Consider the following 25,246-nt stretch of genomic DNA (forward strand, 5'->3'; position numbering starts at 1 on the left):
GGGAATGCTTTGCTTTGGAAAATGTATGCAATAGCTCCTTCTTCTGTGTTTTACCACAAAGCCTTCCATATAATCCACCTTATTGTCAGTGAAACAAGGACTCGAGGGAGATTCTTGGTCTGATCAGAACCAGAACAAGGTCCAGTTACATGGAGATAACATGTTGATGATCAAATGGAGACACAGTGATATTAATTCGAATTAAAAGTGTCATTCAGTGTAGGTCCATCTGACTCCAAATCTCATAGTTCTCTTACTGTCTCACCTTGCACACAATTTGAAATCAGCAATAAACCAAAGGGGAAACACCTCAAGAACTCGGCTGTATCCTTTATTGACATACCTTCGTATTCTGGTAGGGATGTCTGAATGGAGAGCTGATTTGATTGTTTGGGCAGATATCTCAGAATTATACATCAGTCAAGGAATCAATGCTAAGTAGTTCTGGCATTCATATCCTAAGGAACTGTTTCCTCTGCTCTGCTAGTATTATTTATAAAGACGATTCTCAAAGGAGTAAACAGAAGCCTACATCAGTTTCACATTCTATTAAGAGTAAAGAGGAAATGTAATTCATTTGAGATATTTAAATAGGTTAATTAAATTTGCTTTTAATAATTTATAAATATTTAGGGCTTTTTGTTTTTCACAAACACTGTTAAGCAAATAACTTTGAAAAGTTAGTATTCCAATTTCAGAAAACACAGTTTTTAAATTTAAAGAATGATTTAACAATTGCCATCTCAGTACAAAAAGAAATGCAAATATATGTTTCAAGAATTTATGGTTATAAAAATGTGTAAATGAAAAAAAAAATGTTTGACTTAATGTATTTTATATGATGCATTAAGACATTAGTTCTTTTTTATTACTTTTTATTTATTTATTTATTTGTATGGGTTTTTTTAAATTAGTTTCAGGTGTACAAAACAATGTAATAGTTAGACATATCATTTATTAATTCTTAAAGCACTTGAAATATAAAATGTATGACATTTCAGGAAAACATTTGAAATAGAAAATGGGTATTTTCTGAAACACTACTTAATCATATATGTGAATGTATTAGGAAACAGGACTACTACTATCTTCAGATAATTAAATGACCTATGAAAGTTACCAGTATCATAAAAATATAATCCCCTAAGTTTATGCATATCAGTATCTTAAAAGCACCAGCTTACATTGCAATGCTATATAGCAGAATTTCTTAATCTTGGCACTATTACCATTTTGGGCCAGAGAATTCTTTGGGACTTGTCCTGTGCATTGCTGGGTGTGTAGAACTATCCATGGCCTCTGCCCACCAGATGTCAGTAGCCTTCCCACACCCACCCCACAGTCTTCGCAATCAAAACTCTCTCCAGACATTGCCAAATGTCTCCTGGGGGACAAAATTGTCTCATATTGAGAACAACTGCTCTATAAAAATCATCACTTAACTCCATCTGAGCTACCTTCATACATTATTTTTAGCCTTAATATTTACTGATGTTATTCATAATTGTTATAAATCATTTAGATGTCCTCCTTATGCTTGCTTTCCAAAAGCCTTATATAATGTTGTAGCTAAAAAAATTAGTACTAGTAGTACACGACACTCTCCATCTCTGTCAATCAAAAAGATTATTTACTACTAATCAACGGGTAAATAAAAGTTGCTTTATTTTGGGACACTCTTTAGAAGATTTAAAATAATGAGAAGTCGGGAAGCCTGATTTGGTTGAAAACACGCATATTTGACACTGATTACCATCCCTTTGGCAGATTCCATACAGGGACCACAGTTTTAAAAGTAATGGAAAGAGAGTAAATTGATTCTTGAGATTAAAATCTAGGTGTTTCAGTATGGAGCTCTGCATGGTCTTTGCTGGTTGTATTTGTAGAATATTCTGTGTGGAAATGGATTTATTTTGTTAATGACTGTCACATTCATTGACAACTACTATCATTTTACCCTTTAGAAATGGAATTATTATAACTAAGAAAGAGCTCAATAAATTCAAATATAACTAAAAAATTAGGGGTCATCTGTATTTCAAACTTAGTTGAAACTATTTCAAAAATTTAAAACCAGAATATTTTTTCTCACTTTCTTGGGTGAGCTTGTGTCTGCATGGGAATTAAGATCTTGATAAAGATGGCCAAAAAATATCTGCTAAATACTGATCCATATCAAACATGCATACATTTATTTATTTATTTATTTATTTATTTATTTATTTATTTATCTATTTTAAGTTTATGCCTCTAAGTCAGGGCTCTTTGTTCTGGGAAATAACCTTTGTCCATCACTACCTCCCAACCCCTTCCATCATTATCTACATTTTTGTGTTCATCTCTGTGTTTTTGTTTATACAATTTATGTCACCAAGAATGCCTTACATTTCTACCTTAGACTCATGAAAATTATAGTAATTTCAGTGCGCTCTTTAAATTTCACTCTTTCTGATTTAATTTCAAATTATTCTGAGCCATACACTGCCTTCTGCTAGTGTGTTCTCTCTCATTCCAGTTTAGCTCATTCTTTGACCCTCTTTTCACTTCAAACACTCTCTGAGTAATTATCATCCATATACACTATGACTCCCAAGTTTTTAAATTCAACCCAGAACTCTGCCTTCGATTCCACCCTGCTTTTATCCCTTCCTTGTACACATTGAGTATTTCAGATTATCAGCGAAGAGACAGGAAACATTTCAGACATTTGATAGCAAAGATGATGGAAGAAAGAGAAGCCAAACAGGAAGCGGCAACGGCAGGAAGCCACTACTATGTTGGGGCTGAAGAAACTTATTAAAGGGAATGTTTAACAGGAATCCTAAAGTCCAGACCTTTCTGGGAGAGCTCAGACCATAGAGGGATGGGCAGTGAGAAGGTGGAACTAAAGAGGACGTGACAACCATTGCCTGAAAATAAACCCTCCACATACCGGCAGACCAAGAGAAAGAAATTCCTCTTCCTACTCTCCATTCCTATGTGATGGTTTGCTAAAGCCAGCTAGCAAGGGAGCCAGCGAGATGTAGTAGGAAAAAGGGGACAGACCTGTGTAAACAAGCAAGAATTAGAGCTCCCAACATAATTGCATTCATTTTCCTTACCTCTAATGCAAATTCCTTGTCCTTCCAGAGTCCCATGAATAGAATTACCATTTACTAGGGCCATTTTTTATTATCCCTTATTTCATCAATAGATCATCAGTTCTTTACAATTTTAACTCTGGACTATATCTAGAATTTGCCATTTCCTCTTTATACCCACTGCTATGATTTTGGGCCTATCCATAATATATCTCTACTTGCACCCTTGCGAAGCCTCCAAACTAGCAGCTCTGCCTCTAGTCTTTTCCTTACATGCCAGTAGAATATTGTCTGGAATATAATCTCATGAAACCATGAGATTTTTTTCTAGTTATACATATTTTTAAAACATTACCCATTACGAAAAGAACAAAACCTCAAGGCATGATATGACTCCATCCACCCCCCCGCCCCCCATCATCTATCATCGCTTTATCCATTGCTTTTGCTTTCTGCTGTTAAATGGCTCCTAACACCCTTGGCTGTTACACAGTTCTCTGTCTATACATATATTGTTTCTTCTGGGTAATTTCTAATGCTTCTATGGAATTCTGCTCAAATATCCCATTGTATGTGAAACCTTTCTTCAGAAATCTTTTATCGAGATTCAGTGGTTTTCCCATAACTATGCCTGAACACATACTCTATTTATATTTATCTCCTTGCATTTTAAGAATATTGTATTACCACTAATAATCATTTTCTTGCCAGGATTTAAGTATTATAGAGATATAATGGGTCCTTTACTGTTTATGAAAGAAGTACATGCATCATTTTAAATTCCCAGGAAAATCTATGATCTCAGTATTTAGAATCATAGAACCTTTAAAGGATGTCACAAATTCCATGAATTTTCTCTAAGTGTGTACACATATTCATATAATTTTGCACATAATAATGGAATTCAAAGGTACCTGACACTGTCCATGAACCATTCAATATCTTGGGAGAAAAACTCAGGGCAGGAGATTGTTTTACATAATCTCTAATTATAAATAACATATAACTGTGGCATTTGAAACTATAAAATAAATAACTAACAGTAAAACATTTCATTAATTTTTTTCTATATTAATGTTTTGCAACTGAAATACTCATCTCTTATGATTTATATGTCATCCAAAGTTAATTGTTTTAAAAAGAGAATGGAATATCTGTCTTTGGAAAATGTCACCAACATACTGTTTAAAATTGTCTTTTTTCTTCCTAAATTATCTCAGTTTTTGTGTCTCCTTCATAAATAATTTCCTGAAAACCAAGTTATTAGGCCTTATATACATATATAAAATAAACAATGAGAGACAAATATAAACATACATGATTGTCATCAGAATTCAGATTTCATCCAAGAAGCACTTTGTTACAAGAGAAGCAATGAATTATCAAGAATGAATGACATTTGTCTTTCTTAGGAAAATTCAGCTTTTAAGTGTAAAACATTTTTTAAATAAGTGCTTCATGTTAGGAAATTTCACAATTTTTAAAATGACAAAAGTAATAGATGATAGTTTAAATGCATGTTATGCTTCTCTTTTTAGACAAAGAAGGTATTTAATAAAGAAAATACTTGGCAAATTAGAATATACGTTTAATGATGAAAATACAGAACTGCTTTTTTCATAGTTTCTATAGTTAATGAAATTGTTTCTTATCTTGTTTGTGACAGTGAAAACAAGTAAGTAAATATCATTAAATTTTTTTTTTCTTGGTACAATATTCTGGTCATATGACCATTCATTGAAATAACCTAAATCACCTTTGTTCAATTTTGGCTATATGCTGTATCTAAGTGTGTTCCTTTAGTGTGTATTTTAAGTGACATGATGATGTAGGTAGGATACTTGAATCTAATACAACCGTGTGAGATGTGCATTTATGCACCAGATACTTGCCTCTTTTCCTGAGAGGAGGTGAGGGGAGAAAGGAAAGTATTTATTAAACAACATGGATATTCCATAATTAAAGGACCAAAGTAAGAATTTCATCAAGAGAATACAGCAGTAATCTTCAATGGTTTGTTAGGAGGAAAATAGAGAAGAAAATTTGCAAATTGTTAAAACAATAATTAAACAAAGATATATATTCAGAATGTATTTTCTAACAGTCTATCCTACTACTTACTAGTTACCTCTTTCTCTACTCTCGCACAGTCTCCAAGGATTAAAAGAAGTGATCCGTACTTCAGCTCGCTTGGCTCATCTTTTGAAGTCAAGCTTTCCTATCTTCTTTCTGGCTCATTTAAAGAGTTGGTTTCTGACTCTAAATCAGTATGTATTTAATGAAGTTAATGACAACATATTATATTTTCACATGTAACTGAGGAATCAAATCTCATAACCAAGGCTAACAAGGAGACTGGACTCTGACCCTGTTTCCCTTTGTTTTTCTCTTTCCTTGATACTCTGATTTCTTATCCAGATAGATATACTACAGTAACCTCTTTTTTCTCAGACTTTGGGTTCTGTTCCTGATATCCACCCACAAACCCTACTGTCTGCCTGAATCATTTCTTGATGGCTAATCACAATATATCTGCTGCCTGGAGTGCCCTCTTTCATGTACTCTCTCCCAATGAACATATAATTCAAGATCAAAACTTGAATTATATGTATATCTTCTCTGTTTTCAGCTTTCTCTAATTTTCCCCATCAGAATCACACTTCCAGCTCTGTGCTTCTGAAGCACTCTGTTATTCACCAAGCTGCCTCATATAAAGATGAACGCACTTAACTGTCTTTCCAGATAGACTATGAGATCAGTGAGTTCCTAGACCACTGCCTAATCATGTATTTTTTTTTCCCTCAGAACCCTTGACAGTGACATGCACTTGTCATTTGATGACTGATTTTAATATTCGTTCCTTAACTACTCTGACTAGTTTTTATTAACTGCCTTGGTGATCTACTTTGTCTCTATGTCTTGATCAATTACTAAGATTTCTGTTCTTATCTCTTAGCTTTCTGCCATTCTAGTGTTTCTTTCTCTTTCCCCTTACTCCTTCATCTGTTGCCATTTGACACCATGACAACTTAATATTCCTCAGGGTGCTCTGCCACCTAATGATAATACACATTTTGATTGCCAAGTAATTATACTCCCTTTGAAGGTGCCACTTCATTTAACACATCTTGCTCCACATGGCAGGATCTAAAGCTAATGTAGTTTACTTTATTTCCTTTTATATTTGTCTCCCATATTTTCTATTTTTATTTATTTCAGAAGAAATGCATTCATATTCTAAAGTGAATATGAGAAGAATGTAATTGTGCTGGTTCTTTGATATATATTACCGGTGGTCTTCAAAGTTCTTTTACTCTAATCATTTTTGAACATAGAGATCTGCTGTGAACAATCTTGTGGTAGCAATTAGACTCAAGAACATAAACATACTGAAGTCCTGGGTTATTTCCGGTGAAGCAGCATTTTACTGAGGCGATTGAAAACAAAAGATAAATCCCAAAGCGAGGTTCCTGGGTATGCTTTTAAAGTGTTGTCTGCCATTATTGGAAAACAGTTTTACCTTCACATCCTATTCATCACCACAATCTTGAATATTCACTTTTTAATTACATTGAAAAACACTGTTATTGGTGTCTGGAATATGAACCTTAATTAAAGCTGAGAACTAGTATTCTTTGAGTATTAATTCTAAAAGATCACAGGTCAAGTAAGAAATTATTCATATAGCAGAAGAGTCATTCACTTTGGACATGTGTTTTATAGACTTCCTGTCTCGAGATACATTGAATTTCATGTACTATTAAAAATATGTAACAAATTATAAAATAAAGTTGGCACATTTAAACATAGTAAAATCTAAAATCCTCACAACAAAGATACCATCAACAACTGAAATATGCTTAAAGTAATAAATTTACCTATGAAAAACTTCTGTATATGCAAAAGAAAAAAAATAACCCAATAGAAAGAAACATGGTAAAAGGACATAAATGGGCAGTGTTTTGGAAGGGATATGTGAATGGCCAAAGGACACATGAAAAGGTGCTCAGTGTCCTAGAATGTGAAATATGCAAATTAAACAAATAATGTGCTATCATAGCTATTTGTATTAGTTCTCCATACCACTTAAACAGCTTTTTTTTTTTTTTTAACAAAACCACAAATTTTATAGCTTGAAACAGCATCCATTTATTTCCTCTTAGTTTCTATAGATCAAGAATCTGGGCTTGGCTTAGCTGAATTCTCTGCTCAAGATCGTTCTTATAAGGCTGAAATCAAGGTGTCTGCTGGGCTGCCTCCTCACATGGAGATTTGACTAGGAAAGAATCTACTTTGAGTGCCCTCAGGTTATTGGCAGAATTTTCTTTTTTTCTTCTTTTTTTTTTTTTTTTTTTTGAGGCTGTAGAATTCATGGAAGTTTGCAAGAAAGAGAGAGGAAGAGATAGAGAGAGGAGAGAGAAGGGGAGGAGAGGGGAGGGGAGGAATGAGAGCTGCTTCAAGTCTGGCTTCTAGACCCTGTTCTAAAGGGCTCCCTCACCTGACTAGATCAAGTGCACCCAGGATAAGATTCCTTTTGATGAATTTAAAGTCAGTTGATTTGGGATTTTCGTTATGTACAAAATCCCTTTATTTTTGCCATGTAATATAATCTAATCTCACCATATAATGTAATATAACATAATCTAATCAAGGGAGTAAACATTGCCATAATCTGTTGTTTAAAAGCAAGTCACTGGTTCTACCCACATTCAAGGGGAAGGGACGACCTAAGGGTGTGACTCATTGGGTTTCACCCTAGAGTGTGTCTCTCACTCTCATCTTATCGGCAAGAACTTAGTAAGATGACTAAAATAACTCCATTGTGGAGAGGAATTTGGCGGCATATAGTAAAGCATCGGTTCTCTGAAGTCTAGCAGTTCCATGTAGGTATGTGCCCAACAGACATGCAGAAATGTCAGTTGCTTTATTATTTTAATAATGAAAAATTAGACGTAAAAACCTATTCCATGGATAGAAGACTAGATGAATAACTGACATATTAATAAAATCAATACTTTTACAGCTCAGCAGTGACAATGAATGAATCAGAGCCACATATACTAATAAGTATACATCTGAGAAAAATGGGTGAAAAAATGCAAGCTGCAGAAAAAGGCAGTGTGATCCAACTTACATAAAGTTTTAAAACATGTAAAAGTACTATAGTGTTCATTTTACATATGTATATAACATGAGGTAAAAGAATAAAGGTAGCATAGAAATAATAAACAGCATCGTTAACATCTGGAGTTTAAAAAATGTGAATTTGTGTGAGTGAAAAAAATATATGCTACCCATTGGAAAAAGATCAATTGACTGTATACTTTATGTCTTCATTTCATTGGGAATCTTTTTTCAAAGGATAGTTTGGGATCTTTGTGTTACGTTCTGCTGAGACAGTTTTCAAATTTTAACCTGGGAATTTTCAGTTCTTAGAAAAAAGTCTCAGAAGGATAATAGGAAAAATGTATAAATTGAAAGATTTTCACTTAGGAGTTCCCCTATAATATGTACCTTGAATGCTCTTAGATTTTATATTTGATCAATTTTAGGAAAGTGTTAATTACCAGTATTCATATATATCATCTAAATAAGTATATTGACACTAAAACCATTAGTATTACTATGAGAATGATATTTTTTTATATATTGTCTTCTGCATATTTTATATTGAATTTTATGTTTTTTTTATTATTTATGCCTTATTCTCAGGATTGAAAAATAAATTGGAAGTACATGTGAGCCACTCTTCAAAACAACAGAAAGGAAATTATATCAAAAGTCCTATTTAATGAATAACAAATAGGGTGTTAATATTTAGAAACAAAAATGAGAATAAAAAATTAACTGTGGACATAATTTGAGTTTTCCACAAACATTGGATTAAAAAAATATTTTGCTAAATATCTGAGACTTTACTTAAAGAGTTTAATCACTTATTACCTAGGAAGGCAAAATGCTCAATCTCTGACAAAATGAATGTGTGCATGTAACTGTTGAGATGGATGTGTGTGCTTGTATACATGTGTGCATGTGGGTGTGTTTATTTGTGTTGGGGTCAGCTATGTCTGTTGGTCTGTGCAAATTAAGATTTACATAATCAAATCTTCAGTTCTTTATCTTTTTCCAATGTGTCATAGACACATATTTGTAACAAATTTCTCAAGATTAAAACTAAATACCTAAGTGGAATGGATATATATTCTCTCTCTGAAAGAAATTTGAAGAAGGAGTCTTTGTTGAAAGTAGATCTCACCGTGATTTAGGCTCTCCCTGGATTTCCAAGTGCTGCTAAATTTAGGCCATTCAAACCAAAAGAGGCTGAGGTGTGCTATTTCTACACCGATCGCCAAACAGCTGATGTTGCTCACCAACCTTTTTTGAGATAGACCTGATTTAAAATATTACAGTCTCGTTTCACACCTTGGATTCTTCTCAAAAAGTGTAATTTAACTTTAATACCATTTTTTAAAAACCTACATTAAAACCTTTGTAATATGGTTCAGTTTTGTCAGTGTTGCTGGTTTTTGAAGCATGTCCTGCAGTGCATTCTCCTGAATGCATTACACCTCATTGTGTATCTACCCAGCAATTATTCCAGTTTGGAATTAGGTTCACTTTTTCTAAAGTTGTTTTTTTGGGGGGTGGGTTACAAAACCTTTAAATTTTTTTTTTTTTTAGTCCAAGTAACATGGGAAGTAGACTAATTTCATTAATCAATTTGTAATTATTTTGTAATTCTGTACATAAACTTCTATAGGTTAAGAAACTTGTAAAAAAAAATCCTTTCAGTTTAGTCATGCACTATAATATACATGGATTATGTGACAGGCACTAGGTGCTTTACATAGTAGATTTAGACTTCCTGAGATCGTTTGTGTTATCATTTTGTGCCAGATGCAAATAGGATATGAACAAGTTAAATATTGTTCAAAGTGACAGTTCTGGGATCCATATAGATCCAAAATTAACTTCTTAAAATGGCACGCTCTAAATTAATTTAGAGTTTATGGGTGAATTTCATAGGTTTAAATATGCAAATTGGACATCCTGTATGTAATAAAGAACTATTAAAGGGTGTCCGATGTGAAAGTCACAAATGCAGATGGACTTTTAGAAAGGGTACCTTGATTGCAATGGAATAAAGAGGGCTTACTACTAATGAGGGAGGGAAGATGTTGTAAAGGTGTTTAGTAACATAATGACCAGAGGAATGGAGTCAATGTATATTTTGCTTATATCGTGTTTTCCAGAAAATAAGACCTAGCTGGACAATCAGCTCTATTGCGTCTTTTGGAGTAAAAATTAATATAAGACCCGGTATTATATTTATTATATTATATTATATTATATTATATTATATTATATTATATTATATTATATTATATTATATTATATTATTGTTATATTATTGTTATATTATTGTTATTATATTGTATTTATTACATTACATTACATTACATTACGTTATAGACCCGGTCTTATATTATGGTAAAATAAGACCGGGTCTTATATTAATTTTTGCTCCAAAAGGTGCATTAGAGCTGACTGTCCAGCTACGTCTTATTTTGGAGGAAACACGGTAGCATGTCATATGGAATTTAAACTAATCATCTTTTTTTGTTTTGTTTTTTTGATAAATTTTAAAGAAAAATGGTTCTGTTCCAAAGGTTTTTCGAGCTCACTTCTAAAAGTTTCTGCAATTTATGGTTAACGTTAAAACATCCTGACCCTTTGGTAATTAAAAGTTTAATATTTTTTTTTTATCAAGCAGGGAAAGGCAACATTTTATATTTCAGTACTAGCAACAAAAGAGAATTCAAATGAGAACATTAAATTGTGGTTTCCAGTGGTGTTTTTGGTGAACCATGATGTACGTGGAAAGTTTTAAGAGAGTTTCTTTTTTAGAAGAAAACAAACCTATATATAGCTAAAATATGTATTTTTTTTACTTTTATTTTTATTGCTGACATCTATCTCTATCTGCAAATTAAATGCAGCTCTCTGTTTTTATACTGTGGATTTACTGCAAGCTTTGCTTGTTTCCCAGAGCAGACATCAAATTTCATTTGGTAAAAAGGTCCCCAGTGTACTTCAATAATGATTTTCCTTAGGCTGTTTTGTATTCTAACTTGAATAACAGCATGATAGTTGATTATTTTCTAGGGATTAAAGGGTTGAAAAATATTAGTGCCTTACCAGCAATCATCAATTTCCAGGAAGAGCATAGTACTGAATTAATTATTTTTTAATTAATAGAAGAAAATTATAAGCACAGGCATTCTTAATTCAATATAAAGTCTGCATGTATTTTATCAGGGACTCTTCTGGAAAGGAATTAATGGTTGGAGAATTATTTTTAGTGAATTTCTGCTTTCTTAAAGTGGCCGTGAAAAAGAGTAGAGAGAAATTTGTCAACTTAAAATAATCAGCATCCTAGGAAATAATCTCTTTCTGTTGAAAAATCCCAGGTCAGATAGATTGGAAAAATGCATTCAATGGCTTCTTCCTTAATCAGTAGTCCATCCTGGAAGGAACGGGTTAATGTTTATTCTTTTTCTTATTTTTTTATTATTAGTTTCAGGTGTACATAACAACATAATGATTAGACATTTACAACCTCACAAAGTGGTGAACCCCCCAACAAGTCTACTACCCATCTGGTGCCATACATAGCTATTACAAAACCATTGACTGTATTCCTTATGCTATACTTTACATCCCGTGAATATCTATCTATCTATCTATCTATCTATCTATCTATCTATCTATCTATCTATCTATCTATCTTCTATAATTTTAATTGTAGTTGTCATTCTGTGTTATTTTATGTTGATTTCAGGTGTACAGCACAGTGGTTAGGCATTTATATAATTTAAGAAGTGATCCCCCCGATAAGTCTAGTATCCATCTGACACCATACATAATTTTTACAACATTATTGACTGTATCCTGAAACTGTATTTCACATTTCTGTGACCATTTTGTGATGACAAATTTGTGCTTCCTAATCCCTTCACCTTTCTCACTCATCCCCCCAACCCCTCTCTAATCTGCAACCATCAGTTTGTTCTCTGTATCTGTGAGTCTATGTCTGTTTTGTTTGTCTACTTATTCTGATCTTTAGATTCCACATATAAGCAAGACCATATGGTATTTGTCTTTCTCAGTCTATTTCACTTAGGGTAATATCTGCTAGGTCCATCCACATTGTTGCAAATGGTTAAGATTTCATTCTTATTTATGGTAGAGTAATACTGCATTATAAAAATGTATCACAAGTTCTTTATCCAGTCATCTATTGATGGGCATTTTGGTTGCTTCAATATCTTGACTACTGTGAATAGCACTGCAGTATATATATATATATTAAAATTAGTATTTTGGGTTTATTTGGAAAAATACCCAGAAGTGGAATTGCTGGGTCACAAGGTAGTTCTACTTTTAAATTTTTGAGGAACCACTATATTGTTTTCCGTAGTGGCTGCACCAATTTGCAGTCCCACTAACAGTGCACAAGGGTTCCCTTTTCTTCACATCCTCACCAACACTTGTTTTTTTGTTGATATCTTGATGATAGCCATTCTGACTGAAGTGAAGTTGTATCTCATTGTGGTTTTCCTTTGCATTTCTCTAGTGATTAGTGTTGTTGAGCATCTTTTTTATATGTCTTTTGGCCATCTGTGTCCTCCTTGGAGCAATGTCTATTTAGATCCTCTGTCCGTTTTTAAATTGATGTTGTGTGCGTGTGTGTATGTGTGTGTGTGTGTGTTGAGTTGTATGAGATTTTTATAAATTTTGGATATTAACCCCTTATCAGCTGTATCATTGGCAAATATTTTTATTCAGGAGGTCTTTTCATTTTATTGGTAGTTTCCTTTGTTGTGTAATAACTTTAGTTTCAATTAGTCCCATTTGTTTATTTTTTCTTTTGTTTCCCTTTACTGAGGGGATATATTAGTAAAAACATTACTAAAGTTGATGTCTGAGAGTTTACTGTGTATATTTTCTTCTAGGAGTTTTGTGGTTTCGGGTCTTACATTTAAGTCTTTAATTCATTTTGAGTTTATTCTTGTATATGGCCTAAGAAGGTGGTCCCAGTGTAATTTTTTTTTTTTTTTTTGCATGTATCTGTCTAGTTTTTCCAGCACCATTTATTGAACTGACTGTCTTTGCCCAAATATAAATTATTGCTTTTTTTTTGTCATAGGTTGAATGACCATATAGGCATGTATTTATTTCACGGCTTTCTATTCTGTTTCATTGATCTATGTGTCTGTTTTTTGTTTTTTTAATTTTTTTTAAACTTTTATTTATATTAAGTGTGTTTTTCCAGGACCCATCAGCTCTAAGTCAATTAGTTGTTTCAATATAGTTGTGGATGATACAGCTCACAGTGGTCCATGTGGGGATCAAACTGGCAACCCTGGTGTTGTAACCAACAATGCTGTAACCCACAACATTGTGCTGTAACCAACTGAGCTAACTGGCTGCCCCCATGTGTCTGTTTGTATACTAACACCATGCTGTTTTGATTATTATGTCCTTGTAGTATAATTTGATATCAGGTAGTGTGATACCACGAGCTTTGTTCTTCATTCTCAGGATTGTCATTTCTATCAGGGTCTTTTTTGGTTCCATATAAATTTTTGGATTGTTCTAGTTCTGTAGAAAGTGCCATTGGTGTCTTGATAGGGATTGCATTGAATCTTTATATTGCTTTGGGTAGTATGGGCATTTTATATTAATTCTTCCTATCCATGAGCATGGCATGTTTTGATTTATTTGTATCTTCTTTAATTTCTCTCTTCAATGTCTTATAATTTTCTTAATGCAAGTCTTTTACTTCCTTGGTTAAATTTATTCCAAATTATTTTATTTTATCGATGCAATTGTAAATGGGATTGTTTTCTATATTTCGTTTTCTGAATGTTCATTATTGGGGTATAAAAATGTAACCAATTTCTGAGTATTAATTTTGTATCATGATACTTTACTAACCTCATTTATCAGCCCTAACAGTATTTTTTGGTGGAATCCTTCGGTTTCTTTGTATATGTCACGTCTCTCTATATAGTATCATATCATGTGAAATAATGACAATTTTACTACTTCTTTCCCATTTGGATGCTATTTATTTATTTATTCATTTATTTATTACATGTCTAATTGCTATGGCTAGGACTTCCAGTGCTATGTTGAATAAAAGTGGTGAAAGTGGATATCCTTGTCTTATTCTTGATCTTAAGGAGAATGGTTTTAAAAAGCTTTTTCTATTGAGTATGATATTACCTATGGGTGTGTCATGTATAACCTTTATTATGTTAAGCTATATTCCCTCCTTTCCCACTTTTCTGAGTTTTTTTTTTTTTTTTTATCATAAATCAGTGCTGGATTTTGTTAAACAGTTTTTCTGCATCTACTGATATGAGCATATAAGTTTTATTTTTCATTTTGTTTATGTGGTGTATCACATAACGTATTGATTGACGGATATTGAACCATTCTTGCATACCAAGAATGAAGACCACTTGGTCGTGGTGTATGATCTTCTTAATGTATTTCTGAATTCAGTTTGCTAACATTTGCCTTTTACATCTATGTTCATTAGGAATATTGGCCTATAGTTTGTTTGTTTGTTCGTTCATTTGTTTGTTTATTTGGAATGTCTTTGGTTTTGGAATCAGGGTAATGGTGGCTTTGTAAAATGAAGTTGGGAGTCTCCCCTCCTCTTGAATTTTTTTTGGAATAGTTTGAGAAGAATCGGTGTTAATTCCTTTTTGAATGTTAGTTAAAATTCACCTTTGAAGCCATCTGGTCCAGGACTTCTGCTTGTTGGAAGCTTGTTGATTACTGATTTGATTTTGTTTGTTCAAGCTGTTCAGATTTTCTGTTTCTACTTAATTCAGCCTTGGAAGACTGTATGCTTCTAGTAATTTATCCATTTCTTCTAGATTGACCAATTTGTTGGTGTACAGTTGCTCATACTATTTTATTTTTTTATATTCCTGTGGTGTCTATTGTTACTTTTCCCTTTACTCTTCTGATTTGATTTATTTGGGTTCTCTCTCTCTCTCTTTCTCTCTCTTTCTTGATAAGTATGGTTAAAGTTTCATCAATTTTGTTTATCTTTTAAAAAAACCAGCTCTTGGTTTCATTGACCCTTTGTGGGTTTTGTTAGCCTCTATTTTATTTGTTTCCACTCTGATTTTTATTATTTCCTGCCTTGTACCCACTTTGGGATTTGTTTGCTATTCTTTTTCAAGTTCCTGTAGGTGTATAGTTAGACTGTTTATTTGAGATTTTTCTGTTTCTTGAGGTAGGCCTGCACTGCTACTTAGGACTGCTCTTGCTGTGTTGTTTTACTCACATATTTGGGTGTAGATGCTGGCTGTTGACTAGGACTTCAGCTGGGTTGTTGGCTGTTGCACCTATGTGTGTTGTCTACAACTGTTCTCTTTAGATAGTCTAGTTTGGGCTTTCTTAGAATATGTTAATTAGATTCCAAGAGCAAATGTTCCAAGACAGAAAGCAAGACTGAAGTGTGATATTGTTATGATCTAATCATATAAGTTATATAGTATCACTTCTGGTGTAATCTCTTTGTTAAGGTAGTCACAACCGTACTTCACAATGGTTCTCACACATGCAAGGGGAGGAGACATAGACTTCACCTGTTGAAGGGGTATAGCAGATTTCTAGAAGGGCATGTGGGATGAGAAATATCACTGAAAAGTGGAAGCTACCAGAGAACTTTGCATTTAGTATTTTATGTTGATGAATGTTCTACCCCGTACATGGTCACCATTGTCACCCAACCCTCAATTCTTTATTTTAAGAGTCATTCTCCTTAAAATCATGTGTGGACATAAAGAGAATTGAAAATTCACTTAATTTTCTTAAGAAGGATAAAATAAATCGAGTTCAAAACCATGACTACAAAGTGAAGAAAATATAAAACTTGATATAGTTCCCTGTTTTGCATTACCAAATATTTCCCTTGAATTTTTGCATTTAGATTTTTTATGTATCAGTGGAGTTCCAAAATAACACAATTATGAATCTTATATTAAGCCACCCACATAAATCTGAAAGGTTTGTAGACTTCCAATTTATTTCCCCTATGTGTAGCCTATATATATTCATGTTTAATATTGCAAATATGTTTTAAATCCTTATTTACAAAAGCAAGGAGAAAATAACCTTTATTGAGAATCTTTTATCTGTTATGTATTATGCACGTGTTATTTCATAAATGCTAATACCTCTGGGAGGTGGATGGTATTATCCAGTTTTTATGAGAAAGGAATTGAAACTGATAGGTTAAGTGATTCACTTTACATAGGGAAGACAGACAGATAAGAACTTGAATGAGAATATAGATCAACCTGATTCAAAAGTGGTAGATTAAGAATATGACTAATTATCCTTTTGATTTCTTAGTCTGTAAGTCAATAATTTAAAATTAGGCTGTTGCAGGTCTAAGACAGTAAGTAGCAATATACCATTGGCTTTTTACTCTCTGTTGTTCTTACTACATGCTTTCAGTGAGCTCACTTTATCACTTTTGTGCAGAATTATTTCCTGTTTCCCCACTGCTACTTTCTTCCTCCCCCATCATTGCCTAACTAAACTCTCAGGTAATAAGTGAGATTTCCATGTCATTGAGAAAACAAAAGTCATCAACCAGAAATTTTCCATTCTCTAAACACCAAACCTACAAAACTACTTGCATCTGTACTCATTGTTAAGATTAATTTTGGCCCTCACATGTTTTCTGGAACTTATCTCTTCCTACTTTTAAGGACTTTTTAGAACCTTTAACGTCCCTTTAAGGGATTTAGAAACACTAATCTGTTTCTTTCTCTTCAGAAGCTTGAACAATTTTCACTATAAACTGTTCTCTTCAATTGTAAAATGTGTTCCAGTGATTCCTACAAACAATTCCTTGATTCTACATTCCTTTCTCAGTAGCTACTTTTAGCTCTCCACTCCTCCTTAAAATCACACTTCTCAAAGAGTTAATGACATTCACAGTCTTCTCAAACTCAGTTCTGTTATGCAACCTATTCCAGTTTGACTTGCTCAACCTCAGAGAAATTATTACAATAAGGTCACTGGTGATCAGCATGTTGCCTTTGGATGTTTCCATCCTAATCTTATTTAACTACCTGGCAACCTTTGAAAAGTGCTTCTATTCTCTCCTTGAAGGACTCTTTTCTTCCTCTTCTGTTGTCTGTTTGGCACACTATTCATCTAGGTTTTGCGTTTTATTTTGTTTTGGGTGGAGAGTGTGGTGGGGAATCTTTTTATACTTGTTACTGAAATAAAAGGTGGTTCATTTGTCTGTGCACATCAAAGCTGAAAGAGATAGGACCAGGGGTTTACAGCAAAAAAAGTAAAGGTTTATTTAGGGAAATGATGCTAAGCCTCAAAGACCTGGTTCTCCAATGGTCTCTAGGGAATAGGTTACATAGGGAAAAGATCATTAGTCATGGTCGCTAAAGAGTTGGAGTCATAGACTCTACTGATTGATCAGGGCAACGGTAGGAGGCAGTTGATCATTGCATCAAGTCCTGATGTCAGGCATGCATCCTTCTATCTGGTCTGGAGGGGATGTGGCCAATAGGCTGGGTCCACCTTCATGGGTGTGGAGCTGAAACACAACTGAGGTCCAGATGTTATTTTTAGTTTGATAGAAACTCTGTTTCTGTGGTCAACATATCTGAGGCTTTGTTCCTAAGACTGTTTGATTCTGACCTAAACGCTTAATGATTAAGGGAGTGGTTGTGCAGTACCACGTTTTCCCAAAAATAAGACCTAATCGGAACATAAGCCCTAACATGATTTTTCAAAATCATACCCCCTGAATATAAGCCTTAATGCATCTTTTGGAGCAAACTTTAATATAAGACCCAGTCTTATTTTCAGGGAATCATGGTATGTGCAAATGTAGCAGGATAAGGAAAGAAAAGAAGCAAGTGAGTCATGGTGCTATTAAATTACAGAAGGCCAATTTAAATCAAGGAGAAAGAAAATATAAAACGTCATTTTAAAGAAGTGAAGTTTTTGTATGATTACACACTTCTACTCTCTAAATATGGCAACTCCTTGGACCTTTATCCTGGGCCTATTACTGGACTCAGTTCTGGTGTTGCTTGTTGCCCGGGGCTGCAGAACAGGAGTAACAAGGGTTGGTGAGGTGTAGAACATACTTTATTCTAGATGCCAGCACTGAGGGAAGATGGCAGACCAATGTCTAGGAAAAAACCACCTTCCCCAAACTGAGAATAATCAAGAGGTTTTATAGTCAGACAGGTAGGTGGGGGAAAGAACAAAGAAAAGTAGGAATTGGTCATGTAATTTTCAGGGCTGCCAGTTGAGAAATTGCCTCCCAAGGCCTGGTCTGCGCAATCGCCTCTTGGTGGCCTGGTCAGCTTCATAATGTTATCTGGAACTCAGCAGTTGTGGCTGGACTGTGTCATACGTCATCAGCAAAAGCTGCAGAGGAGTTTTAGCCATGGAACCTGGTGTACAGGAACCTGAGAATTAAGAAATTGTTCTTTCCAGGTTAATGCTCTGCTGATTAGTTAGATCAATAAGGTATGTATAGTCTTAAGGAAGGAAATCAAGCAGTCATTAAATCAAGCACTGAAAGGGAAAAACAAAGAGAAAACAGCTGAATAGCAAGCTATGAGATGACTGAGTTAATCTAAGTCATTAATTTCCCGACTTTCACTCTTACAGGTCCTCTTTCTCATACCACACTCCCCAAATGTACTTGATATTTCATATTTGTCCTTTCAGACTCCCCCATTATCCTCTTCCCATTTTCTTGTGTGCTTCTTGAGGCTATTTTATATACCCTGCAGGGGTCGCCTTTGCCTTCTGACTTATGATGGGGTTTGATCAGTGAGGCACTGGAGGATATGGCAGATTTGGAGGTGGACAAGGTCAGAGGTCAGGGAAGTTATTTCCCCATGTCCGGCCAGCTAAGTCATTCAAATAGGGATGTGCCCTGTTACCTAAGACCATGGCTCCTATCAAATTATCAAATTGTTATATATATATATATATATATATATATATATATATATATATATATATATATATATATATATATATAAAACCACCTTCCCCAATCTGGGGTCTGTTAACCACAGTATCCCTAGTCTCTTCAGCTCTTCAGGCTTAGGATCAATAAATCCCCAATTTTTGCTAGACCAGGATCCTGCACCAGCCTTTTAGTTTTCCTAACCTCTGTCCACACTTCCTAAATATTCCTTTTATTAAAGACCTACATTTTAAGTGCATCATCTGTTTGCTATTGGGATCCTGACATAGGAGATCCTTCACCAAGATGGTGTTAAGGATATAAAGGCTTATCAGGAAATTATTCAGGTGAAAGATAAAAGGGAGGATTGGGCAGAGAGAGCCTTCAGACAATAATGCAGATCTGATACACAAGAAAAGAAAGGAGGTGGGGAGTGCAGGGTTGGTATGAATAGCTTCAGATGACAATGCAGATCTAATAAAGTTTCAGTCCCATGGGGGAATTTCTGGAGCAAATACAGTTCGTGAAAGGAGCCCTCTATTGGATAAAAATGGCATAGCCTTAGCATATACATCATCTTCAGTCATTGACCTCTGCCTGTGACCTTGGTTCAAAAGCTGAAGGGGGGTGGGGGGTGGGGGGTGGGAGATGAGGGTAAGGGGGATCAAATATATGGTGATGGAAGGAGAACTGACTCTGGGTGGTAAACACACAATGGGATTTATAGATGATGTAATACAGAATTGTACACCTGAAATCTATGTAATTTTACTAACAATTGTCACCCCAATAAATTTAAAAAGCAAATTAAAAAAAAAAAAAAAAGCTGATTGGATTCTGAAAGCTCTAAGAGGGAGGCTGTAAGCTAACTGCAGTCTTTGCAACTGAATATGAGTTCTTTCTTGAAGGCAGACCTTAGTGGCTCAGCTTCGTGGCTGCCACATCAGGCAAACTTCTGCATTCCTATATCTTCAAATACTATCTATACCAGGCCAAAACATCATACTTCTATTTCTTGTTTTTAGCCCTAGGCTTATCTCACTGTCTACTAGTCTTTTCATTTCAGATGTTTTCTCAAATTTAATACATCCCAAAACAAAATCTTGATTTTTGTCTTCTTCTCAAACCTGGTACTATTCCAGTATTTAGATTTCTCTAAACTCCACCTTTCTGTATGCTGTGCTCAAGCCAGAATTAAAGGAGTCATTCTTGATCACTTCATTCTGTACATAATGTATCCTATTTATTATGAAATCCTGCTTCAAAAATATATCTTGAGTTTGGCATTTCACCTTCATCTTTACTGCCATTTCCCTAGTTAAAGCCCCTTCCAGCTTTCCTCCAGTACTGGACTGGAATAGCTTCCTATTTGGCTATCTTCCCACTTTTATTCTTGTCCTCCTCCAATCCATTGATCAGGATGAACCTCTAAAATATAAGTTTGGATCGTGTTTATTTCCTGCTCAGAATACTTTAATGGTTTCATAATTTATTTAGAATCTTCAGGATGTAGCTCATATCTGTTTAATCTTGTGCTAGTTTCCTTCTTGCTCACCAGGCTTCAGTCACACTTGTCTTTTTAAAAGATCTTCTAATATTTCTAGAACTTTTTTCTCTCTTTTACTTCCAGATTTCTGATCAGAATGTTTTTCGTCTCACTCAGGTATGCAACTGTTATTCAACTTTCATCATTTAGTTTAAATACAATTTTATGGGTTACTCTCTGAATCTCTCAATATAAATCAAGTCTCCTATTACACTTTCTAATAGAATCCCATTGCCTTTTTTTCCCTCCCATAACTTATAGTTTGCAGTTATTTATTTATGTAGCTGTTTGTTTAATGTAGGTCTTTCTGCTTAAACAAAATCCAGGAGCTCAGATATAATACCTTTTTTGCTTATGACTATATATCCAGTGACTGGTATAATGCCTAGCATGCCATCAGGTCTCGGTTTAGACTTATGTTCATGAATAAATAAACAAATAATTATAAATCAAGTGATAGCATCAATAGCCCATTTAATTTTATCCTACTTTTCTTTCAGAAAGTCTATGATATTTTGTCTCCCATCCTTTTTCATTCCTGTGATTTTTTCCATTGGTTACCTTATAATTTGGAGTTCATGATCCTTGTGACCCAGTAAATATTTTCAGTCCTGAAAAATGCCTTAAATTTGTATACATGTAGTCTTCAATGTGCCTTAATGTATATTAACTTTATTCAATGATTGGATGCTGACTTTTAATAATTATTTTAAAATCTACACTTCATATGACTAACAAATAATGCTTTCAGCCACCAGATCCATTTATCTAGACATTGCCTGTTCTTCATGAAGAGATTGGTTTCCTTCCCTAATTATGGAGCATGTGATTTAGCCAAGGTGCAATAGGCTGAAGAGCCTTCCAACTCCTTCAACATAGTTATTTCCTGTCACCAACTAAACAAAGTAGCACATTCATTGACTAGATGAGAATGCCAGAATTAGACTGCTTTCCAACAGCCAGCAAAGTGGATCCCTCCTGGTATTCATGTGTCTAAAGAAAGCCCCTTGCGGGAGGATGTGAAGTCTGTGAATGCACCATAGGGAACCCTAGCTAAATATTGTCATACTCTTTCTGCACAGTTATGAAGGGGCAGAGACTAAAAGAAAGTACTGCCATCATGTCCATGTCTTTCTGAGTCATAAAGAATAGCTGTGCCTCATGATTTTTTATTACACATGCAACATTTCTCATTACATAGACTTCTGATATGTCAGTTCAACTAGTTTAAACGATTTGACTAGGAAACCTTCTCCATCTGTACACCACCCATATATTTTCTTTTTTGGTTACAAATTACATCATATAATAAGAATTGGAACCACCAGAATTGTGAGAACCCAAACGCTTTTATCATTAGCAGAAAGATGAAAAAGACAGGTTTTATTCTAAGCATACTGATGTTAAAATAAACCAAATCAAGAACCAAAGAGAATTTACTTTCAGGGCTGCCATTACTCTCTAAATATTGCTTGTTAAAATGCAAATTGGATTAGCTCAATTCAGAGAAGCTGTTCTTGGTACATAAAGTGAAGACCTAAGTTGATAAGATCATGCTAGAGCATAGAAAACGAAAAAATTTTTGTTAGGTATTGAAAAATGTCTTTAAAAAAAGATAGTCTTGATGTTCATGTATAATTATCATTTTTATAAATTGGATAACTGACATCTTGATTAAGGCATTCCTTGGGAATGATGCCCATTTATGTGGAGTTTGTTATATTTAACAACAACGAAAATAAAATACTTACAAACTGTGTGAAATCCTTTTTTGGCAGACAACTGTAAATGCTTTGTATTTCTAAGTACAACTTCTTCTGTTCCATTAGTTTAAGGAAAGGGGTGTGGCCCCTATTAGAAGTGAACCCATAGTGACTTCTGTTCCTGGCGTCTTCTTTATGCACCTTTTCTCTTTCTCAAATTTAGGGCCTCCTTTGAACTCTCCTGCCCAAGTTTTTCTTTATGAAAAAAGCATATAAGTGAATTTATTTTACAAATACTTATTGACTATCTACTGAATATCAACCTCTCTTCTAAGCACTTGGGAAATAGCAGTCCACAGACAAAAATCCCTGATCTTATGTGACTTATGTCCTATAGCACATGCGAGAATGGTGACACCGAATATAATGCAGACATTCAGATGATTATCAAGGGCAAATCCAGTAAATATTTTTAATTGCTTTGTCCTTTTTGTAGAATACTATTAGGGCTCAAAACTACTCATGTTGTTCCTAATTCTAGTGTGAGGAGACAGATATTAAATAATATAAATAAGTAAAATATTTGATTCAATGTTATATTCAAAACAAATAAAAGCATGGTAGAAAGATGGTGTGTATGAGTGTGCAATTTTAAAGTGAATGACCAGGTGAGACCTTGCTAAGAAGACAACATTCATGTAAATATCTGAAGGATGACAGATAACCAGTCATTTTAAATTTGAGTTTCTTATGCTTAATTAACTGGGGAATTTTAATAAATTTCAAAACATGTGGAAAGCTATAATTAATTAACTAATTACTGTTGTAATTTGTTAATTAACTTATTGTTGGTAATTTGTCAGACAGCCCTCTAGAATCAACTTACTGATAGTTTGTGACTGTTGATGGACATCAAGGAATTGGGCCATGTTAAGGAAAGGAGAGCACTAAGAGAGGCAATTAGGAACTACCACAACACTACAAGGGAGAAAGTAAATGAAGACATTTTTCCAAAATGTCATTTTTGTTCTAAAGTGATCAGGTATCTGGACTTTTTTCTGTAGTCCTTTCATTGTTCTTTACTACCTTTAGGATAATGCCTCAACCTTCTGATTTCACATTAAAATCCTTCAAAAATTGGCCTCTTGCTTGTTTCTCTAATAGATGTGTTTGTGTTCCAATAAAACTTGATTTACAAAAATGGATGGTTGGCCAAATATTTTTGCAGTTACCTATTTTCCTTCTCCTGGTCTATTTTATGTAACTCTACCATTCTTAGCACATAGCTTACATTTTGAAAGTTATATCAATTGTGTAAGAAACTGCTGAATTTGCAGCCAATCTATCAACATTCCAGGTAGGAACTTGTAGGAAAAGGAAAATAGTTAAAAGAACACGTACCACCAGTTTCCTCAAATAGAACCTTCCCCTATACCTCACCCAACATCTCGCCATTTTTTCGTGCAAAGAACCAGAGGAATGTAGTTGTTTTGATGGATATATTTTCATTCAATAAAATTAGGATTGTGTAACCAAGGAAGTAAGAGAGAATGGATGTTGGGTGGGCTTCTAGAAGTTTCTGTCAGATATACCAGATTCCTGTCACCCAGTGTCAGTTTTCTAATTTGTTGAAATGGGAGTCTGAGTACCTCAGAGAGTTGTTTTGTGAAGACTTAATGAGCTAACACACTGCTAGGAGAGTGCCATGCATACTGTGATCTCTTAATACAGCTAACACATCGTTGAAATTAGCATTATTTTCATCTTTTGTGTGTTTTAGTCTTTGTTGCATCCTCAGTGCCTAGAATGCTTTCTGGCATACAGAGGAGCTCAAATAAACATTTTTTTTTTTAAATTAATAAACTGTCATTACCATCAGTTAAGATTTTGGGGTTGTAAGAAACAAAAAAACTGTTTCTGGTCTATTTCATAATTTATTAAAAGAATATTACTTGCTTCCAAAAATGACAAGATAGCTGGAGAGTCAGTCTCAGACAAGAACAGGTATCCAATTATTGCTGTAATAAGTTAGGCACAACTATTTTCACCCGTTCCTGAATCACTCCACTCAACATTTAAAGCCCCATGAGACAGTCTAATGTGCCAAATGTGACTGAATCATCTGTCTCCATTTGGATAGGAGAGAACAGGATACCTTGTTTTATAGTTCCACCGAAACTGCATGTAACTGGAGAGAAGAAAAAATTAGGATGAAGTCAATGTGGAAGATAAAATCAGCAAGAAGAAAGTAGGCAGACAACCCAAGGAATGTTCATGACACATGCCTATTCTTTTTAGTTTGCATTGCTTCCACAAAATCGTGGCTGTGATATAAGAATACCCCCTGGAAGGACAAAGAGTTCTAGCAATTTGGACTCTGTTAACACATCAGCATCTTCATTTTTTCCAATTAAATAGAAAACCATCACCTTGTAGAACTAAGTGCAGAAACTAACAAGAATAGATGTTTTGTTGTTGTTTGTTTTTTAGGCAAAGATGAGAGGATATGACAATGAGGTACTGGGCTTGATAATTGAAAACAGTAAAGAGATGCTGACGAAAGGTTGGGCATTAAGGCCAAATAAAGTTATTGTGGCTTTAGGTAATGATGTCTGTATAACCTTTCTTCCAAACATACAACTGTATAAAATCTCATTGTTCCTAAGTGCTTTATTTGCTATAACAATCACACTGCTGGTCTGGTGGATTACTGAGCAATTGATTATCATCTCTGATTAAAAGTTGAAACCATATGGGCTTTTTCTTTGTTTGTCTTTATAGATGTTGCACTGAATGTAGATCCATGACAACCTAGGGATTTATTTTTAAGCATGATTCACAATAGTATCATCTACTATTATTA

At 34.2% G+C, this 25,246-nt stretch overlaps 1 protein-coding gene across 2 annotated transcripts in view; it reads left to right on the top strand.

Annotated features, from left to right (window-relative positions):
• DGKB (diacylglycerol kinase beta) overlaps positions 1-25,246 on the top strand; it is a 647,688-nt gene that overhangs the window by 35,092 nt on the left and 587,350 nt on the right. The gene's annotated exons all lie outside the window — the stretch shown is intronic.

Source organism: Rhinolophus sinicus, chromosome 4, assembly GCF_057876585.1.
Source record: "Rhinolophus sinicus isolate RSI-liver-muscle chromosome 4, RSI-T2T, whole genome shotgun sequence".
NCBI classification, from domain to species: Eukaryota; Metazoa; Chordata; class Mammalia; order Chiroptera; family Rhinolophidae; genus Rhinolophus; species Rhinolophus sinicus.